The following is a 22186-nucleotide window of genomic DNA, read 5'->3' on the forward strand; positions in this document are numbered from 1 at the left end:
GAGGATGAGCTTCCTCATCATAGGGATCTACCACATGGTTTGTGTGAGTATTAAATAAATGTGCACACACAGCATGCACACACACAGCACACACACAAGCACATACCAGGGAGAAGGAAGACAAGCTCTGGGCTGAGCAGTGAGGTGAGCCCATGAGCTGCTCCGGGGTCTCTCTGCAGGCCTTCTGCAGGGTGCATTTTGCAGGTTGGCTGGTGTCGTGGAGCCCATGTGGGAGCGGGTGGAGACCAGGTGCACACCACCTGGAGAAAGGAACAGGACCATCCCAGTCTGAATATGAGGTTCTGGGGCTTTGGACCAGAATTGCTGCTTCTCTCAGCATAGCCAGCCTCTGGCTCAGCATCGCCTCTTTTAACCAAAGCATAGACACACCAGTTGTGATCTTTGGGAGAGGATCTGAGGGAAAGACCCCGCAGAAGCACCAGTGTCAAGACTTGGTCCCTTTCTTGTTAGGAATGGTTCAGAAGAGGAGAAAAAAGCCTTGGGGTTGGCAGAGGATTGCTGTCTGTGCTCACCTAGCAATGCTGGGGACTATGTGCCGTGCATACTGACACCTCCTTCAGACTGGTTCCCAGGCCCAGATCCTGTCTTATCTCACAGAGTTGGGATCCCTGGTCCTGGCAGTGTTCTACCACAGGACCTTGTGCATGTGATCACCAGCAGCAGTTTCTGTGCTGTATTTTTTACTGTAGAAAAATGTGCATCACATAAAGTATATCATTTAACCTTTCATGAGTACAGTATTGCATAAGTACATTCACATTGTTGTGCAACCATCTCCACCAGCCAGCCATCTCCAGAAATTTTATATTTTCCCAAACTGACACTCTACCCCCTTCCTCAGCCTCTGGTGCCACCAGCTACTCTCTGTCTCTGAGTTTATTGACTTTAAGTCTTTCATATAAATGAGATTATAGGGTGCTTGTCCTTCTCTGACGGGCTTATCTCACAGGCATAATGTCCTTAAGGCTCCTGTATGCTGTAGCGGGTGTTCCTTATGAAGGTTGAGTGATATTCCATTGTATGTATATTCCACTTTCTGCTGAATTTTTCCAAAATTTTTTCTTTATCGATTGAGCTGATTGTGTGCTTCCCCCCCACCTTTATTACTATAGTGCATTACATCTATTGGTTTTCCTATGTTGAACCATTGCTAGGATATATCCAATCTGCCCACTTGTATTTTAATGGATGGTTGGATTCTGGTTGCTGGTATTCTGTTGAGTTTATCTGAGCCCATATTCATAAGGGATACTGGTCAGTTGTTTCTTGTATTGTCTCTGTCTGGCTTTGGCATCAGGGTAGTGCTAGCCCCCTAGAAGGAGCTGGTAAGTGTCTCTCTTCATGCATATTTTGGAAGAAGTTTAACAAGGGTTGATTTTAATTCTCTTTAAATATTTGGTAGAATCAGCCAGTGAAGACATTGGGTCTCAGGTTTTCCTTCATTGGGAAATTTTGATTACTGAATTAATCTCTTTACTTGTTACAGGTTTGTTCAGATTTGTGTCTCTTCCTGATTCAGAGTCAATAATTTGTGTGTTTCTATGAATTTTCCACCACTTCATCAGGGTTATCTAATTTATTGGCATACAAATGTTCATAGTATTGTCTTATAATCATTTGAAATTCTGTAAGGTTGATAGTAATATACCCATTTGAATTTTTAAACTAAATATTAGAAGCAGGCAAGGACTATACAAGGAGCCATGCTTCTTAAAATTTAGAAGAGTACATAAATCTTTGCAAGAAGACAGGTGGAAAAAATACAGACATTAAGGAACCCTGTGATGCCTTTGGAGGATTTATTTGCTCTGACATTTGTAAATAATTAACACATGCTCACAAATTTCTTGATGTCACTACTGGACTTTCCAAGCTACACTTCTAAAGGAGGTAGCCTCTTACACTCAAACTTGAACTTTAAATTATAAACCACATCCCAGAGCTCAACTGTCCATGGGACAAAATGCAGTGAATGCAGGAATAGTAGTGACAGATAACAGAGTTGGACCTCATGGCCATGGTTATTCTACTTGGCCCATGGCGGCTGGTGCTGCTTGAAATCCAGCACGTGGCACTAGGCCAGCCTCTGGGGGACACTGCCAAGTCAGGACAGGGAAGCTCAGAAGGTTTTCTTTTTGTTTTCTTGTTCCTTTCCTACATGAACACAAATACATGTCCTTGTTTACTCGCACGATGTTTGTTGTCTTAAAGCATCATGGTAATGCCTATGTTAGTTGTCTTTATTTGGGGGATAACTGAACTGGTTCCTTTATGGGAATGGGTCTATTGACTTAGTAGGGAGTTCTTGTTCCAACGTCTGGTTGGCATGTGAGGTAAACTGTTTACATTTTGTCTTCCCCCCAATAGCATCTTTATCTCTTTGTTTGGGAAAGCATGATTTGGGAGCACAATTGTTGCTCTTTCCCCTGGCACTCAAAGGCGCATGCGTCTGTGCTTGTGTGCACTCCTGCAGATGCCGGGCCTGTGGGTGCTCACAAAACTGCACTTTTCCTCTCCCTCCCTCTTCTCTCCCCAAGCGGTGTGCGTGCAGGGGGGTCACCGGTGTCAGAGTCAGACTGTTCAAACCTTAATCAATCACTTTTCTCCCCTGCCCTGAACCTCCACCTGTTAATCTTCACCCTCATCCTGTGTGTGCATCAGAAACATGGCAGCACAACAAAATCTAGCTGGCCATAAAACAAATTAAGTTACGTTATCTTTCATGGGTGAGATTTGTAATTTTCCGTCTATAAAGCTATTAGATTCCTTTGAATTTTGAGACAAATAAGTAAAGGCTTGCTAAAATTTAACTGTTTGCTAACTCCAGAAAACTCTTTTAGATTGTTGTAGCAGATCTTGACTGAGTAAAATAGCTGGGGCCTGAAGTAGAACAACCATTGGTTCTGAACATTGACTTATTGGCAATTAGTTTCTAACTGGTTGACCATGTTCAGTTACTTAACTTTGACCTGACGTGTTTCTGTAGACTTTGCATAATGCATGTCTCAATTTCGTCTCTGTAAAACAATACATGATTTGCTTAAAAAGCTCTTTATCCTAATATCATTTTGGAAGCTCTAAATAATTACTACCTAATAAGTGTTTGGGACAAACATTTAAATCACAATCGTAAGTAATCTCCAAGAGCCCTTCCAAATGGATCAAAATCTTTATGACCTTCATTCTTCCATTCAGGGCCCCACAGCTGCTCCTGGTTACTTCCCAACCTGAGATCAATATTTTTTTCTCTGGCTTTCAGTTTTACCTTGTGTGCCTTGACTCGGGCCAAGGAACCAGCTTTTCAGCATTTCCCACCCTGTGTGCAAAAATCTTGACGTTACCCTGTTCCCCTGCCATCAAGGAGGATGGGTCTAAGTTTGTATTCCTACTAAGTGTGGAACTAAATTCCATAGTCTTGTCTCTCAACACACCCATGTGCCAGAGCTGGGTGTAACAGGTGCCTGCCCCCGGGTTCAGATCTAGCTCTGTCACTTTTTATTTGATCCTGGGTAAGTTCTATGAACTCTGAGCCTCAACTTTTTTAATATGGGAAATGGGATAATGAATTTCTACATGACACCATGTGTAAAAAAGGGACACAGACTTGGCAATTCCAAAGACAGTTGGCAGAATGAGGTATGTATGTTATTCTGGACTAAGTAAGGGGGATATGCATCTGAGACTTCAGAGGGAAGGGATACAATGCACAGGGAGATGAAATAGAGTTTTCATGGCCTCTCAGGAGCAATGGGGCACAGAGAGGACTGTGATCCCACAGCCCCTGCCAGGTTCCTCCCTGTCCACCACCCAGTTCACATCACAAGTCATGACCATGGTGACAGCTCCCATCTGGGACCTGGTCCACCATCTAAATTCATTTAGGCAGTTGAGGGGTAGGTGAAGAGGTTTTCCTGAATCTGCTGGGTCTAGATTGCTTAAAAAAAAGATTTTATTTATTTATTTGACAGAGAGAGAGATAGCAAGAGCAGGAACACAAGCAGGGAGTGGAAAAGCATGCTTCCCTCAGAGCAGGGATCCCAATTCGGGGCTCCATCCCAGGACCCTGGGATCATGACCCGAGCTGAAGGCAGACGCCCAATGACTGAGCCACCCAGGCGCCACTTCAGATTGCTTTTTAACTGCACATAGTCTTCATGCAAAGTGTCCTGCCTGGGGGTGGCTGCCTGTGGCCACCAGAGTGGAGATCTTCAGAAGTTCCGGGTCTTGAAGAGACCCTGTTGCTCCAGTCAGCAACACAATGGCTATGCACAGTGCTGGACCTGCAGTTACCTGTGTGCTCTGTGACGTTAGGCGAGGACCTTCCCCTTCCTTAGTCTTGGTTCTCCATTTGTAAGCAGAGTGCCATACATTATAACTGACTAATCCACATGAAGCCCTTGGCATTTTATGCAGGCGTTTATAGTTTCAAACAAAAGGAATACAACGTAACTCATTATTTATACTACTTCCCTATAATCAGTTCATTGTTTTCTAAGTTACCTAGATTTGCAGTCTACAAACCAGATTTAAAGATTTTAGTACTTTTATTTCTCCAGAAAGTTTTCTCTATTAACTTCCATGCTTTTATCAAGCCCAGCTAGTATCTTTAAAATCATGGTTCTGATCTCTAGGTCTAACATCATCCGAATGTCTGTATTGAGTAGGTCCCTGTCAACCGGTACTACCTCTTGTTCTTTTTGTCGAGGTGATTTTTTTCGTCTTGTCATTTTGTCCAGAGGAGAACAGATGAATGAGAGAACAAAATGCTAACAGGGTAACTCCTCCCTAGAAAATATACTCTAAGCAAATCAGAAAAAACCTGAAGCCAGTGGGAAAAAAGGGGAAAGATAGAAAAAAGAAAAAGATAAAAACAAACAAAAACAGAATATAATCAAATATGATCAGGCTGGTGCATAGATCATGCCACACACTAGATTTTGGGTGTATTTTGGTCTGTTAGAAGAGAGTGCCTCCCAAAATTTTAAAGAAAGAAAGACTTATATATGTACAAAATAAGGGTTGATACGATGAAAGGATGGAATATGACTGTAAAGATGAAAATTATAAAAAATTTAATAAAAGGATTTGATAAGATAAGAATTTGTTTGAAAAAAGAATGAAGAGGATTAAAAAAATATAAAGGGGGGAGAGAACGTGATCAGGCAGGAGATTAGAACAAAGCCATACACTAGAGATTTAGGGTATATTTTGATCTGTTAGAAGAAACTATATCTCAAAATTTTACAGAGAGAACAACTTACATATATATATATATGCCAAAAATAAGGGTAACTACTATGAATGGATAGAATATGACTCCAAAAATGAAAAATAAAAATGTTTTTTAAAAAGGGGATTAATAAGATGGCTGTAAAAGGGAAAAAGAAAAATTCAAAAAAAAAAGAGTTAAAAAAATTAACTTTGAAAGACTAAAGAATCATGGTAAAAAAGCCATGAATTCTATGTGCAGTATTCCCCTAGCCCTGGAGTTCTCCCGTTCTCCTTGATCGGTAAACTTGGTCTTGGCTTGCTGGCTGTTCGTGCTGATCTTCTGGGGGAGGGGCCTGTTGCCGTGGTTCCCAAATGTCTTTGCCGGAGGCGGAATTGCCTCGCCCTTGTCGGTCCGGGCTAAGCAAGCTGCTCGGGTTTGCTCTCGGGAGCTTTTGTTCCCTGCAAGCTCTCGGCACAGCTTTGGAGGATGAGAGTGAAAATGGCAGCTTCCCAAACTCCGCCTGGAGGAGCCGAGAACTCGGGGCCCCGCTCCTCAGTGTGCCCCCAGAGAAAAGCAGTCACTCCCGTGTCCCCGGTCTCCGGCCGCACTCCGTGCTCACCCGGCCTGTGATCGAGCGTTTCTATTTCTGGCACCCGACCCCGTGTGGAGTCTCCAAACCCAGCAGATCCATGCGGTGCGCTCCCGCACCGCTCCTCCCCGGGAAGGAAGGGGAGTCTCCCTGGATCTGCCGCCTGTTGGGTCCCTGCTGGAGGAGCAGTGGCCCGACTGGGCCGCGGATCACAGTTTATGACCACCCCGAGCTGAGAGCCCGCCCCTTGGCTCCGTCTCTGCAGCCGGCTTCCCCGCTCCGATCCCTGGGAGCTCTGCCGCACTCAGGCACCCCCAGTCTTTCTGTGACCCCAAGGGTCCTGAGACCACACTGTCCCGGGAGGGTTCCACCCCCGCTTAGCCGCTGGAGCGACGTCCCAACGCGGATCCGACTTCTAAAAGTTCCGATTTTGTGCTCCGCGGCTCTAGCACTTGCAGAAGCAGCCAATGGAGGCCCCCTCCCCCGCCATCTATCCTCCCGAGTATCACCTCGGATTCACTTCTCCGCACGTCCTACCTTCCAGAAGGTGGTTGCTTTTCTGTCAGAGAGTTGTTGCTATTCTTTTCTTTGATCTCCTGTTGAGTTCGTAGGTGTTCAGAATGGTTTGATCCCTATCCAGCTGAATTCCTGAGACCAGACGAAATCCAGGTCTTCTACTCCTCTGCCATCTTGCTCTGCCCCAACACCAAGACCACTTTAATTCTATCTCCAGGGTTAGAAAAATATCCCTCTGGTGCTGTTTTTAGCTGTCTTTCTTTAATGAAAGTCCAGCTAGGATTTAGCATCAGTTACTAGTCTCTGAGTTCTCCAGCTGTTTTTACTTCTTCCTTTGGGCTCTCACTGTATTCTGCTGATGTCTTTATTAGCCTATTTATTATTTGTATTTACTTACTTTTCCTCTTCTGTGTTTATATTGAGGCTCCCAGAGGCCAGAGCTGCACCTTATCCTCCTTTTTCTCTATACACTGGTGCATGGTATATGTTCAATCAACACTGAATGTATAACTAGCCTAGAGTAGGGCCCACCCAGGATGGTTCTCATGGTGGATGCTCCAGCATGGAGGTTGTTGGGAAGCAGTGGATTATTTTCAGGGAGAACTGTAAAAGTGTGTTCTTCATCTTCATCCCAATCAAAAATGATTTGGCTGTATCAATGCTATTTTTCTTCCTTAGAAATGCTTCCCCTCTGAAGAGTAGCCTTGAGTCTCGTTGTGCCCTTTTTTTAAAAAAAGGTTGAAAAGTTTATTATTTACACGTATAAAGAATGTGAAAATAGAAACTGGGATGAGGCACAGTCAGGAAGATGATTTCAGCTCAGTCAGTCATGATAAGCCCACCTACCCCACAGTCTTCAGACTTCCCCTCTGGTAGGTAGTTGCGAATGAGGATGCGGATTTTTTTGGCCTCGGGATCTTTCCTGGCAATGAGCAAGGGACCTGTCTCGCCCTCCAGCTCCACCGTCATGGGGGCACACATTGTGATCTGGACGCTCGGGTACCCAGCATGTGGGCTCACTTATACTTGGTCACATACAGTGTGGTGATTTGCTTCTGGTTTGTCTGTGGTTGCTGTCCAGAGCAGAGGGTCTCAACGTTCTCTTGGCCTTTCTCCTCGGCCTTTTCCAAGTCACCTAGTCCTTCATCCTCCTCCACATCTTCAAAGCCGTCACCATCAGTATTGTCCTCATTGTCTGACATGATTCCCGCACTGCAGCAACCCGGCTCTTCACCCCAGACTGAATCTGAGTCAGCATCCTGGGGAGAGTGGCAACAACACCAATGTGGCTGGTTTACATCACTGGCTTTCCTTGCATGAAACATTCATGCTAAGAAAAAATTGAGAAATTGCTTTCAAAATAAAGAAATAAAGAACATCTACTGTAAAGATTGAATATTTTACAGAAGACAGTGAAATCTAGAAGAAATTTCAAATCTAACTTATTTTATCTTTACTATTCTCAGATGTTGTTGAAGCTCTAAGTTGATTAATATCAATGTTTAGGAATAATTATTTTGAAGATCAATTCCCAGAAACTATATTCAAAGCAAAATGGAAGTGAGGATGAATTTTGATATATTCTATTTTGCTTAATTACATACAAGACTTAAATATCCAGTGTATGAAATCCAAGTATGTAACAAACATGTGCATTTTGTGCCCATTGATTTCTCTTCCAGGTGTCCTGTTTCTCCAAATGACTGAGAGATTTTCCTCTCAGAAGAAAGTCTATTTCTGCTTTTCCCTAATATAACACAAGATACGGGGAACTGACAGGTAAATCTCTGCTTACTCTGATGTATTGCTTACTCTGTTGGTATGGACATGCCCTGTGACTCTCAGCTGGCTATTTTATGTAAGCATTAAAAGATTTTTATTTGGTTGGCATTATTGATGGAGCCTCCTGAAGCGCTTCCAGGCTGATGTAATGTTGGAAGAGGTCACCAAACAAATACTTTCCCGCCCCTTTCCATACTCTACCTTGTCAGGCATGGCTGGTCTGTGGTCATGCCCTGCCTGAGGATCCTGTCTGAATTCTGCACCAAAATATTTTTTGAAAACACTGCTTTAGTCACTTCAAGGAACTCACTAATTAGATATGGCCTATAAGAAAAAAAATAAACATTTATTTTCAATACAAAATCTTAGTGTATTCTATAGTTTAGAAGTTCATGGACTTGCCAGGATACTTATTCATAACTGGGGGTGCATTCAAGGGTATATTGTAAGAAGTGTTTCCCCAGAAAATATAACAATGTGACAGCTGCTGGAATTTTTCTTTTTTTAAAGACTCATTTATTCAATTGAGAGAGAGAGAGAGAGAGAGCAGGAGAGGGAGGGGAAGAAGGAGAGAGAGAGAGAATCACAAGCAGACTCCACACTGAGTGCAGAGCCCGATGTGGGGCTCGATCTCATGATCCCAGGATCACAACCTGAGCTGAGACCAAGAGTTGGATGCTTAACCGACTGTACCACCCAGGAGCCCCCAGCTGCTGGACTTTTGCAAAAATATATATATATATTTTTTCTCATTGATAAAAGTTATAAATATTTGCTTGAAAAATATATATATTGGTCAGTCATAGCTTATGACTTATATTTCCCACCCTGTTTATTCACTAAAATGATTCCATATGAAAAGAATCTCTCACTCTGAAGTAGAACAGAGTGAGCGATCACACTGGTTACTTCTCAAAGTCGCAGTGCACTGGATGTTACTTCCTAGTGGCAATACAGGGCCAAGGGAAGAAGAGAAAATGGCGATGTCATGCCCACAGTTGGGGTGACAGCTGGAGAAACCATTCAGGTGATTAGATATCAACTAATAGCCTAGTGGGAAAAGTAGAGAACATTACTGATATCAACTTGGGTGGAGTGAATACATGACATTACTTGTGATATCTAAAACTCAAGAGAAGAAGTTGAGAGTAGGGACAGAGGACAGAAACAGAGACAGAGATGAATGAATAGTGTCTCCATAATCAGAAGATGGCAAGGCTTATAGTGCTAGAGCATAAATTAGCACAAAGTTTCAAGAAGGACATTTAAAATGCATTAGAAAAGCTTTATTATGCTTCCTACCATTTACCCAGAAATTTCACTTATAGGAATTTTACCAAAAGAATAAGCACAAATACCAAAATTTCTTAACAAAAGTTAACAATTGATCAACTGTTTATTTAGACAAAATATGAAAACAAAATATTGGAAGTAGCCTAAATACCCAAGAATTATTAAAATAAGTTGTGGCATATACCTAAGATGAGATACTCTGAAGAAAAATGTATTATGATGTAGGGAAATATAAAAATATAATAAAGTGTAAGTATTGTGCTCCAATTGTCCTATATATATTTTACATCTCCATTTTATGGCAACTGAATAAAAGTGCATTTCCTTTTTAATTTTACTATTCACTTTATATTGAAGTTTGATTCACATAAAGTAATGACCACAAATCTCAAGTGTAGAGTTCGGTCATTTCCTTCCTGTGTGTACAACTGCGTGACACCACCCGTGATACAGAACATTTACAGCACCAGAGAAGACAGCTTAGGCCCCTTCACAGGTAGGCACCTGGGAGTAACCACCAGTGTGACCAACTCTTACGGGATGCAAGTGTGTGTGCATGCGTGTCTTTTGTAGGTATGACCAAACACTTTTCCAAACCAGCTATACCAGTTTATACAGCCCCTGGCAACCTGTGGCTCCAGTTTCAGTGCTCCATGCCCTCCCCAACATGTGGTGTCATCTGTCCTTCATCCAACCATCCTGCTCTAACTGTACACAGATAACACTGGGGTTATCATGTATGTTTCTGTGATAATTAACGGTAGTCAAAACTATTCTTATATTTACCAGATATGTGGGCATCTCTTGTTGCACACACACACACTATGCACACACACACACACACACACACATGCACAATCTGCCGTCTCCATTCCTGTTACACCCTCATGCTGAGGCTTTGTGTTCTAACTACAGAGCACGGAGCTATGGTGCTGAGCTGACCGTCACCTGGCTTCAGAGGCCAGAGTTACTGTTTATTTCCCATCAGGCAAGTTGCTTCATCTCAACCTCAATGACCTTGTTTTTATCATAAATCTAACAATAAGCGTCTTTCCAGGATTCTGTGAGGATTAAGCCAGGAGTGCACCTTCCACAAACAGGTACTCAAAGGCTATGTCCATATTCCCGGTTGTCTGTAAATGATTCCTTCATTCAGCAAGCATTTACATAGCAACCACCAGCATGGAAGGTGCGGAAGAGCAGTGAGGCGTTCACCCATGAATGAAGCACTGGTTCTGAGTGCGCTGAGAATGGGCTTGGCGATGGGAAATAGGGATGGGGTCCAAGTGAGTGAGGGGACCTATATGTGGGAGGCCAGCTGTGTCAGGCCCAGGGGTTTTAACTCCTTCTCACAATTTCAAGAGGAACTGTTTGAAGTTAGCCACCCAGATAATGACAGATGTCACAGCATGAGGCCTAAGGAACCGGCCATTTTTGGTTGTGGCAGATGGCGCCTCTGGCTGGTCGAGGCTTGTAGTTTTCTGTTTCTGTTTTGCTCGCTTTTGTTCAATGACTTCTTTCTGATGGACTTGGATTCTGTGTGTGTCCACTGCCCCTCTCACGCTTATCCCCTTCCTGTGTCGATCGAGAGCTGCCTGGGGCCAATAAAGCCACGTGGGTGTGTGCTTCTATCACATGAGCAGGAGAGTAGAAGTTGTCTTAACCACCCCTGCCCCCAAGGACTGAGAGAAATTTCTGAAGGCACTGAGAATTTTCAGTTGCAGTTTTAAATAGAGGGAATTTGCCTCTGTAAATGATGGAGGACAGATTTCCGGATCAAGTTTAGAATTTCACAGGAATAAAAGATGAGATTATAATGATAAGGCTAATCTTACTGGTCGCAACAGAAACCATTTTTCTGAGTACATCTGTGACCATAAAATGGAATTCACAATGAAAATAAATATAACCATATATGTTTTTCAAGAACCAGGCCTAGACAAAACAAGTGGTAAGCGGTGGGGTCAAGGGAAATCTTTGGAGAACTTTAATATCATAATTTATGTGTTGATTTAATCTGGCTTCAATACCTATTTACATGTTTACCAACCTTAGTGTCATCCAAATTTAAAATTCTTTGCTTTTTATTATAAGCTATCATTTTTAGAAAGTGCCAAGAACATGGGTGTTGGGTTCATGAATTCACCTGACTTGCCCCATTATTAATTATATTCCTTTGGATAAGTCCCTTTATCATCCTAAACCTCAGTTTTTTCCATTTAGAAAATGGGGATAAAAATGCATGTACCTCCTGAGGTGCCTGGAAGAGATGACATCATGCATATCAAGTGCTCAGCACGGGGCGCCTGGGTGGCTCAGTCCATGAAGGGTCTGCCTTCCGCTCAGATCATGATCTTGGGGTCCTGGGATCGAGCCCCACGTTGGGCTCTCTGCTCAGAAGGGAGTCTGCTTCTCCCTCTACTCTGCCCCTCCTCCTGCTTGTGTTCTCTCTCTCTGTGTGTCTCAAATGAAACCTTTAAAAAAAGTGCTTAGCATGATTTGTTCACATTACAACTGCAGAATAAACATTAGCTCTCCTTCTTATGAATGAAAATGCTAGACATTGATTTTAAGGAACACAAAAGTCTTGTTTAGTGCTTCACAGTGGTCCAGAGGTAGGCATTGTTCTGTCCCTGTTGGAGGCATGAAGACAGAGCGCCGAGGAGTCTCGTTCAGGTCTGCCCACTGGCCCCCTGCAGGGGTCAGATCAGGACAGCCCAGCCCCACTCCACCCTGATTCTATGATACCAGAAACTCCCCCCCGACAGTCTGTATCTCCTATTCACCATCTTGCGTTAGTGGTGAAGGTGTAGCTTGGTCTGTACCACATTTGTTTCAAAACGCGAAAGAGAACATCTAAATTTGTCTAAGCACGGACCCTGTTTTACTGTCGGCAAGCCCGCTTCTCTCAAGGTGTTTCTGTTCCTCTGAAAACCGAAAACAGAATGATCTCGCTAGTCGTATTTTTAAACAAACTTTTCCCTGTAACATCTCTGGGTCTCCCTCCCCCCTCGCCCCCCACACACAGGCTTTGGACATTGACAGGCTTGGGTTCCCACATAGGCTGAGCCACAAACTGGCTGTGTGACCCTTCTGAGCCTCAGGTTCCCCCTGCTAGGGTGCACAGAGTTTGCAGCGGTATTTGATGAGCATTTGTTGAAAAAATGACTCTTCAAAGTGGAGGTGATATGTCACAAACCTGACATGTCTTAGCATTTTGCATAGTTCTGGACCCTCAGCATGAATTCAGACATCAAGTAAGATTGAACAGAAAGATGGGGTGGGACTCGTCATCATAAGTCCACTGGTGCCTCAAGGATGGACACGGTCCTGTCTCTGTGGATGCTGTCTGCTGTGCTGTGTGTGCATGTGTGTGTGTGTCCATTACCACCTGTAAAGCTTGCAGGCCAACCCTGTGTGAAGTTGTGGAGGGAATGGGGGTGGGGCCTTGTCTCAAAAAGCAAGTTATGAGAGCAGGGTAGCTGACAGGGCATGGCTCCTGGTCTCCCCATGAGGGAGTCTGTGTTTATCAGTGGTAGGCAAGAGGCAGAACTTCAAAGGGAGAAGCCAAGATAAATAACATAGACATTTCCTCTCTTGCACAGAAATTCAAGCCTCCTCCCAATTCCATCCACTATGTTTTTTTTTAATTTCTATTTAAAAATTTCTAAGGACTCATGATTTGAACTAAAATTTACACAGAAAACTGAAAATTTTAAAGTTTGGAGAAATTCTGACTTTGTGTGCTGTGGTGTAAAGGAAGGGGCAGTTTTGAGGACATCGTGAAAGGCCCTGCGACTCAGGACATGCTGTGGGAGGAGCACATTGGTCTGATTCTGAGATAAAGCACGGTTTTCTGTCAATGAAGACAGTTTGCACCAGAATGAGTTATTTAAAGGCACTTGAGAGGGAATTAGTTAAAAGGCAAAACAGTCATAAATGAGGGCGTGAGAATGATAAATCTGAGGTTTACTGTATCCACAAGAAAGAGATATAATTGGATTTTAAAATTTGGGTTGCTTTTGCGAACACGCATGAAGATAGGGGTAGGACCATGAGCCCAGGAAGGTGGGAAAATGTGGATCTGCTGTTTTGTGTCACCCAGTGTGTGGCAATTTATTACATAAGCTCTAGGTAATCAATAGCCCAAGGACGGGAGCAAGCTGGTAAGGACTGCAACTCAGCCAGCGGGTACCTCACCCCTGTGCAACTGCTGCCTGTGAACCCAGGCAGGAACTCCAAGTTACCACAAAGGCAAGGAAAGGTGACATGTTGTCTCGTGTTAGGAATTTCATAGTGTTTAAATAAAAACTCTCCCAGGGACAATTATTGTATCTAATTCCTAGAAATACACTGTGCGTGCATGCACATATAACCTTCACGCGTACGTCCCGTACGGTACCTGTGTAGAGGTATTAGTGTGTGTGTACAGGTGTGTGTATAACAAGAAAAGGGAGGTAGCTCACGGAAGCGGTCTTTGGTATCCGGAATTGTACAGGTTTCAGTTCTTTTTCTGAATTACCAAATGTTCTGGGAATTCTTACACCAAAAAGTGCCCAAAATTCTGTTAGAAATTCCCTATATTTAGTTCACAAAATGTGCTCACCATGTCTGTGAGAGATGTAAGTGCTGAAGGAAGTTCAGAATAGTCACTGACTCAAATAGCAATGTGAATGTTTTAAATCACACCCAAGGCCTGGAAAACCAAGCATGATTTCCCCACAGCCCAGGATACATGAAACTGGATCTTCTGGGTTTTGTTTGCTAGCTTTCTCCACAAGGAGAAGAAGGAGCTAGCTGGCTGACAGTGTGAAGTTTTGTGGCATTTTGTATTCAAGTTCCTATCAGATTTGGCAAGTCATTGGCGAGCTAGAGGAAAATGGATTTATTGGAGGGGCTGAAATGATTGGAGGCACAAAGAGCGAAAGAAAATCACCCTCCTGTACCTGGATGCAAACCCAAGGGGCCAAGATCCGCCTGCGGTCCAAGCGGATCCCACGGTTATTCTGCTGAGCTAACATTTCAGTTAAACACCAAGGATTATTTGACAAGAGAGTATTCTAAACTGCCTCTGGCCAAGGGGGCCACTGAGGCCTGAGGGGGCTCCTGGGTTGGGGCGTGGCTCCCGGGGCAGGAGCAGAGGGGCCACAGCCTTCCGCGTGGGGAGGGGGCGCGCTGTCATTTCTCAGCTCCCACACCCGGTGTGTAAGTCGGGCCAGCCCCCCACACGGCACGACCGTCCTGGGGGAGTCTGGACGAGGGACAGCCCCGCCGCTCTAGGCCCCCGCTCGCCCCGCACGCCCAGCCCTGCCGCAGCATCGCAAACACTCCAGGCCGGCCCGCTGCCAGCGAGCCTGACATCCCCCGGACCAGGGACAGGAGCGCCGGACAGGCCTCGCCTGCAAACGCCAGCACGGCTCACGGGTCTGCGGGGGAGCCGGGTGTGCGGCCGGGGGTGGGGAGGGCGCATGCGTTCGGGTCGGGGGGGTGCTAGGTGGGTTCTGGAAGGAGAACACGTGTGTTCTTGGCCCCCAGAGGTGGTGCTGGGGCCAGTGCTAGGTGGGTTCTGGAAGGAGAGCACGTGTGTCCTTGGCCCCAAGACGTGGTGCTGGGGGGGCGGTGTTAGGTGGGTTCTGGAAGTAGAGCATGTGTGCTCCTTGGCCCTGAGGTGGGGTGGCTGGTTCCAGCGGCTGAGCAGAGAGGAGGGTTTTCTCATCCTGGGATGAGACCTGCAGGATTGTCCAGAACCAGGAAACCAGAAAGAGAGATGGGTGGCTATGTGATCAGGTGTGCCATGCACCTGGGCTGGGAGGCCAGGTGCGGACCCGGGGCCACTTTCCCTGGAAGGTACAGAGAGCCTTCCAGTACGTGAGTGATGTCATCAGGCAGCCTGTTTCTCCACCATTGGGACTTTTAACCCACGGTGGGTAGGAGTGGGAAGGGTACGTCTCAGAAGAAGGTGCTGCCCGTCTCCAGAGCCAGCGGAGGAGGAGGTGTGAGTTCTGCACCAGGCAGGTTCTGTGCGCATGAGACAGCTCAGGTGACCGCCGCGCTCCCAGGTGTTGGGTGAGTGCAACTCCGCACGTGTGCGGTCTGGGCCCCCTGGGAAGTTAGACTCACAGTGGGCTTGCCCTCCACAGTCCAGAGGGCACGTAACACACACGTGGATCATTTCTCTGGCCCGGAGCCATTCGCCAGGATTGAAGCCAAAGTTTGGAGCTTGCAAGGTGCGGAGGAAACCCGGCAAGAACGGTAGGGGGCTGCTGCATGCGGGGTCTCCATGTCTGGTGATCCTGCACGGTGTTGGGGCCGCACTTGGAGGAGCCTGGCCATGCACTCCCCAGTCGTTCATCCCTGCTGCCCTTGACCGGCGGGCATGTGTTTTCCCATGTGTTTTCCCGAAGTGCAGAGGAACAGATGTAGCGCTGATGTCTCCTTTCCAAACTAGGTGCTTGGGTTTCTGCATCTTCAGCACCTAGCATATGTGTAATCCAGAGGCCCTTACAGAACTTGTTTTCATGGAAACAGTTTCATCCGTTAACTTTACAAGAGTGCTAGGCTGAGGGAGGTCTCCTGACAAGAATGCTCTTTTTGTTTTGGTGTGTGCAGTGGTAATATTCCCAGAGAAGATTTTTTATCTCCATATTGCTGTAAATAACTAACTTATTCTGATCCACTTTAAATGTAAATATGTTAACCTTACTTAGTGAATTATTTGAATTAACATCTTTGGTTATTAAGATAGTGTGGCATCCCAGAGAAGCGATGTATATTTTCCTGTCATTTTGCCAGATTTCAAGGTAATTCCATTTAAATGATAATGTGAAAAAAATAAGCAGTTATATTTATTTAGAAAAATAATATTTGAGGACAAGATATGTGTTAGATGCTTTAGGAAGTACTGTTTTTTGTTTTGTTTTGTTATGTTTTCAGATTGAGTGGTAAGATGTGCTGCCTGGGATGGCTTTCTTATTTATAACAAGAGTTCCTGAAAATAATGCTCAGAAAGGTAGTCTTGAAAATATCTGTGCACAGCCCCTTCCTGCAAACATGCTCAGAGAACCCCTGTAAGAAACTATTCATTGTATGGGAGCCTGGGTGGCTCAGTTGGTTAAGCAACTGCTTTCGGCCCAGGTTGTGATCCTGGAGTCCCGGGATCGAGTCCCGCATCAGGCTCCCTGCTCGGCGGGGAGTCTGCTTCTCCCTCTGACCCTCTTCCCTCTCGTGCTCTCTGTCTCTCATTCTCTCTCTCTCAAATAAATAAATAAAATCTTTAAAAAAAAAAAGAAACTATTCATTGTAACAGGTAATGACTAAGAGTTGGGGAAAGCCCAGGTATTTGTCATTAGGAAAATGTCTGAGGACAATATAGTTCAGTGTACAGTGGAATTCTTTTCTGCAATTTTTCAAGTAATAAACAATATTTTACACGCAGCAGCTAGTTACATCAAAAATAAATGACAAAAATAAGAAACAAAATGAGATGTATAATAGTAATAGCGTTAAGTATGTAGGTTAGAATCCACAAAGACACACATGGTGGATGAGAAAGATAATGCTAATCATGATGCATGAGCCCCTATCAGAGGGAGAGAACAGGGTTGGGAGCTGAGGAAAATGGAACAAAATAGAAAACCAAATTTCATAAAAGAAGGACCTTACATGGATGGTTGATGATCAGCATTCGTCAGGTGCAAGATACGAAAGAATCCGCTTTGTTGAAAGCCTGGGGAGTCTGCGGATGTGCCCTCAGGGACCTTTCTGTCCGGGGCACGGCTGCTGGAACAGGAGGGGCAGATTCCCTGGCTTCCGCCATTGGGAGCCTCCTTGCTTTTGACACATACTTGTCTTCTGAATAAGACTTGTTCAGTAGAAGTTTTGCTGAGACATCGGAAACACTGACCTAGACTAGTCCTAATTCCTTAATATACTCAAGTTCCTTCGGAGCTAATCCCTAGTTTCAGGCTCTATTCTGCTGTTTCCCCAGTGGCACACACCACTGTCCAGCATTCTGAACCACCACGCGCTGAGGACATGTCCTGCTCCGGCACTCGGACTGCAGATGAGCTCTTGCTCCCAAGACCCGGCCCGTGCTCTCAGGAAAGGGCTCCGTTAGGACTGATGGCTGTCCCGCGCCCGACAGATTTCCACCCTCCACTCTCTGCCTTCATCTGTAAGAGAATCCCATTAAACATCATCTCTCTGGCTCCTCGAATGGAATGAATTGCTTTTGTATCATTATGTTTACAACAACAGCTCTCAAACCATGACATATATAGATTCAGGAGCCCATACCATATCTGAGGGTCGTGTTTCAACTCTTTGTTTTCAGGTTGCTGATAATCTAAAAATAAAATTTACTACTTTTCAAGTGGGGAAAAAAATCAATAAAGTAAAAAATCAACCAAAATCATGATATTAAAACTGGTTTGGAGTTAGAAAATAACATTTTTAATCAAAAATTAACAAAAAACATTTTTGACTATTAACAAAAACTAGTAACAACATTTTTAATCAAAAGTACTAAGCAGCAGCTAATAATCTATAAATGCTACCAACAGAAGTATCATGCAAAAAATAATCATACGCTTTATCAGATGACTATTTCCATCTGTTACCTTTTTTTTTCAATAAAGGAAAATAGACTCAAAATCAGTTCATATTTATTGTATGAACTATGGGAAATATAAAAATCAAACAATATTTACTAAAGTTTTACGCACTGTGTTTGTTCACACACTATTTCAACATTTATTACCTCTCGTGTTTCAGACCCTGTGCCTGGCATCAGCGGCCCCAAATCCCCACCCACTCGTTCCCGTCCTCCCAGACCTTATAGACCTTCTACTGGGAGACGAAGATTAAGTAAATCGGTAAGTTTATTTTAAAAAAGTTACCAACTGTGGTAAACGGTTTGAAGGGAACAAAGGGGGAAGAGTACGTGAGCGTTAACTGTCAGCCGCAGCATGAAATACGTGAGCGTAACTATCCCTACCTCAGCAAGATGACTCAGGCAAATAACTAATATTTAAAAACTGGGTGTTGGAAGACTTCCAGTGACTCAGGGCATTAATCCTCATTAATACACGAAGTGCAACAGATGAAGGAAGAAGATGAAAAAGTATATTTTCTAAAAAACTTGGCACTTACTTGCAGTTAAAAGAGAAAACTCAGCATTTTCCTTGTGTTTTGTCTATTTCTGCCTAAAGTGAGAAGAAAGATAGGAGGGAAAAAAACCCAGTATTGGAATCTGCTCTTCATCCAACACCATGGTGGTTGCTTCCCTGCCCACCGTCTGCTTAAATCATAAGGACCCAAGTGGCCAAGCATGGTAACCCCATCTTTTTTTTTGGTAACCCCATCTTACAGATCGAGAAATTAAGTCAGAAAAATGAGGATCGTTACGGAGTCCAAGGTGGGACTGACCTGGGTATTGCTCACCTGTGTATTAGTCGTGCAGGAGAACATTCTCACCGAATTCTCACTGTCACCTAGCATTGTCGCTGGTGGAGTTGTCATGACTTCCTTTCCCCCAGTAACTGTTTATTTGTGAATCCTGGTGCGGTGAGTGTCTCTTAGTCCCTGCGGTGGCTTTTCCTTTGGATAGGAAGGTACAAGAAACACGCAGAGTAGCTGCAACACATTCTAATCCGTTTGGAAACTTCAATAAAAGCCAGAACAAAATTCTGGCTGACAAAAGCATGTCTTATTTTTCCTCTGTAATTCATTACGAGCTGAGTAAGTTCACGGGACTGTAATCAAAGTTAGAATGTTTTACATGTGGGTGAGGTGAATGCAGACTGCAAGCCCCAGGAACAAACATTAGCTTTGATTATTGATTATTCTGTGCACACAGCATGGACACTCAGCAGCTGTTCCAACTTTGAGTCAACCACCCCCTAATCATCGAGTCCTCATAGGAAAAATAACTGACTTTCTGCTAGGGCTCCACTGCACCCATTCAGGAAGCATGGTGTATCCTGGGAACACTTTTGGGGTGGAAAGAGCTTCAGGACGGTCGTGTCCAGACATCAAGCACCAGTGGGGCTGCTCACTTTGGGCTCATCCGTCCAACTGTGTTTCCTGAAGATCTTCTCCCAAGGAAGCAGCACAAGATACGAGAGTTCTGAGTAAAGTACTGTGTCTGTGTGCTTTGGGGGAAGGGTCAAGCTGTGCCCGGGTCACGCCATCATGCCCACATGACACCCCTGGAAACAGTCCCCGATCGGATCAGGCATGGGTCTCCTTCTCCCTCTGTTCAGAACACAGGTCCTCACACCCACAGCCGCTGGGGCTCTGACTTTCTAAGCCCTGGGGAGTCCTGTTCGTCTGCACTCTTCCCCAGGCTGCTCTGGGGCTATTGTGGACCCGAGGCTTGCAGGCGCAGGACGCGGCAGCAGGGAGATGCGTGAAAGGCAGAGTCATGATCTGTTCGACAGGCCCCGCTGGCTGTATAAGCCAAATGAACATAAATCAAGTAAATTAAATGAATTCTGAATGGTGGAAGGACACCAAATGTGAACTCAAGCTTGGAATACCTAGAGGTTATCTGTTTTGATTTATAATAGATATTCTCAATACCCAAAAGTAAAGTATTACTTTTAACCCATTTTTTCCAAATTTTTATTGTAGTAAAGTACACATAATGTAAAAATCTACCATCTTAACCATTTTTAAGTGAACAATCCAGTGGTATTAATCACATTCACAGTGCTATACAGCCATCACCAGCAATCATCTCCAGAAATTTTTAGTCTTACAAAACCGAAACTCTGTCCCTGCTGAATGACTCCCCAGTCGCAATTCCCAGCCCCTGGCACCCACCACCCACTTTCCATCTCTATGGATTTCACTGCCCTGGGTACCTCATGTGAGTGGAATCAGACAGTATTTGCACTTTGGTGCCTGGCTAATTTCACTTAGCACAATGTTTTCAAAGATCATCCATGCTGTAGCAGGTATAAAAATTTCCTTCTTAGGGCTCAATGATATCCCATTGTATGAATAGAAAATAATTTATTTATCCATTCATCTGTTGATGGAAACTTGGGTTACTTCCGCATTTTAGCCTTGGTAAATATTGCTCCGATGAACATGGGGGTACAAATATCTTTTTTTTTTAGAAGTTTATTTTTTTCATTTTTATTGTTATGTTAATCACCATACATTATAACATTAGTTTTGGATGTAGTGTTCATGACTGTTTGTGCATAACACCCAGTGCTCCACACAGAACGTGCCCCCTTTAATACCCATCACCAGGCTAACACATTCCCCCCAACCCCCTCCCCTCTAGAACCCTCAGTTTGTTCTTCAGAGTCCATCCTCTCTCATGGTTCATCTCCCCCTCCGATTTCCCCCCTTCATTCTTCCCCTCCTGCTATCTTCTTTTTTTCTTTTCTTAACATATATTGCATTATTTGTTTCAGAGGTACAGATCTCTGATTCAACAGTCTTGCACAATTCACAACGCTCACCATAGAACATACCCTCCACAATGACTATCACCCAGCCACCCCATCCCTCCCACCCCCCACCACTCAAGCAAAAATCAGTTTGTTTCCTGAAATTAAGAATTCCTCATATCAGTGAGGTCATATGATACATATCTTTCTCTAATTAACTTATTTCACTCAGCATAACACCCTCCGGTTCCATCCACATCATTGCAAATGACAAGATCTCATTCCTTTTGATGGCTGCATAATATTCCATTGTGTATATATACCACTTCTTCTTTATCCATTCATCTGTCGATGGACATCTTGGCTCTTTCCAAGGTTTGGCTATTGTGGACAATGCTGCTATAAACATTGGGGTGCACGTACCCCTTCGGATCCCTATATTTGTATCTTTGGGGTAAATAACCAGTAGTGAAATTGCTGGATCGTATGGTAGATCTAATTTCAACTGTTTGAGGAACCTCCATACTGTTTTCCAGAGTGGTTGCACCAGCTTGCATTCCCACCAACAGTGTAGGAGGGTTCCCCTTTCTCCGCATCCCCGCCAACATCTGTTGTTTCCTGACTTGTTAATTTTAGCCATTCTGACGGGTGTGAGGTGGTATCTCATTCAGGTTTTGATTTGGATTTCCCTGATGCCCAGCGATGTTGAGCACTTTTTCATGTGCCTGTTGGCCATTTGGATGTCTTCTTTGGAAAAATGTCTGTTCGTGTCTTCTGGCGTTTCTTGATTGGATCATTTGTTCTTTGGGTGTTGAGTTTGATAAGTTCTTTATAGATTTTGGATATGAGCCCTTTATCTGATATGTCATTTGCAAATATTTTCTCCCATTCTGTCGGTTGTCTTTTGGTTTTGTGGACTGTTTCTTTGGCTGTGCAAAAACTTTTTATCTTGATGAAATCCCAATAGTTCATTTTTGCCCTGGCTTCCCTTGCCTTTGGCGATGTTTCTAGGAAGAAGTTGCTGTGGCTGAGGTCAAAGAGGTTGCTGCCTGTGTTCTCCATTAGGATTTTGATGGACTCCTGTCTCACAATTACATCTTTCAACCATTTGGAGTCTATTTTTGTGTGTGGTGTAAGGAAATGGTCCAGTTTCATTCTTCTGCATGTGGCTGTCCTATCTTCCAACACCATTTGTTGAAGAGACTGTCTTTTTTCCATTGGACATTCTTTCCTGCTTTGTCAAAGATGAGTTGACCATAGAGTTGAGGGTCCATTTCTGGGCTCTCTATTCTGTTCCATTGATCTATGTGTCTGTTTTTGTGCCAGTACCATACTGTCTTGATGATGACAGCTTTGTAATAGAGCTGG

The 22186-nt window shown here is 44.2% G+C and overlaps 1 pseudogene; it reads right to left on the reverse strand.

Annotated features, from left to right (window-relative positions):
• Positions 1-7157: 7157 nt before the first annotated feature.
• Positions 7158-7540, reverse strand: LOC112820567 (DNA-directed RNA polymerases I, II, and III subunit RPABC2 pseudogene; annotated as a pseudogene).
• Between the last annotated feature and the right edge of the window lie 14646 nt (positions 7541-22186).

The sequence above is a fragment of the Callorhinus ursinus genome, unplaced genomic scaffold, assembly GCF_003265705.2.
Source record: "Callorhinus ursinus isolate GAN/ISIS: 27379988/994484 unplaced genomic scaffold, GSC_fseal_2.0 scaffold10, whole genome shotgun sequence".
NCBI lineage: Eukaryota > Metazoa > Chordata > Mammalia > Carnivora > Otariidae > Callorhinus > Callorhinus ursinus.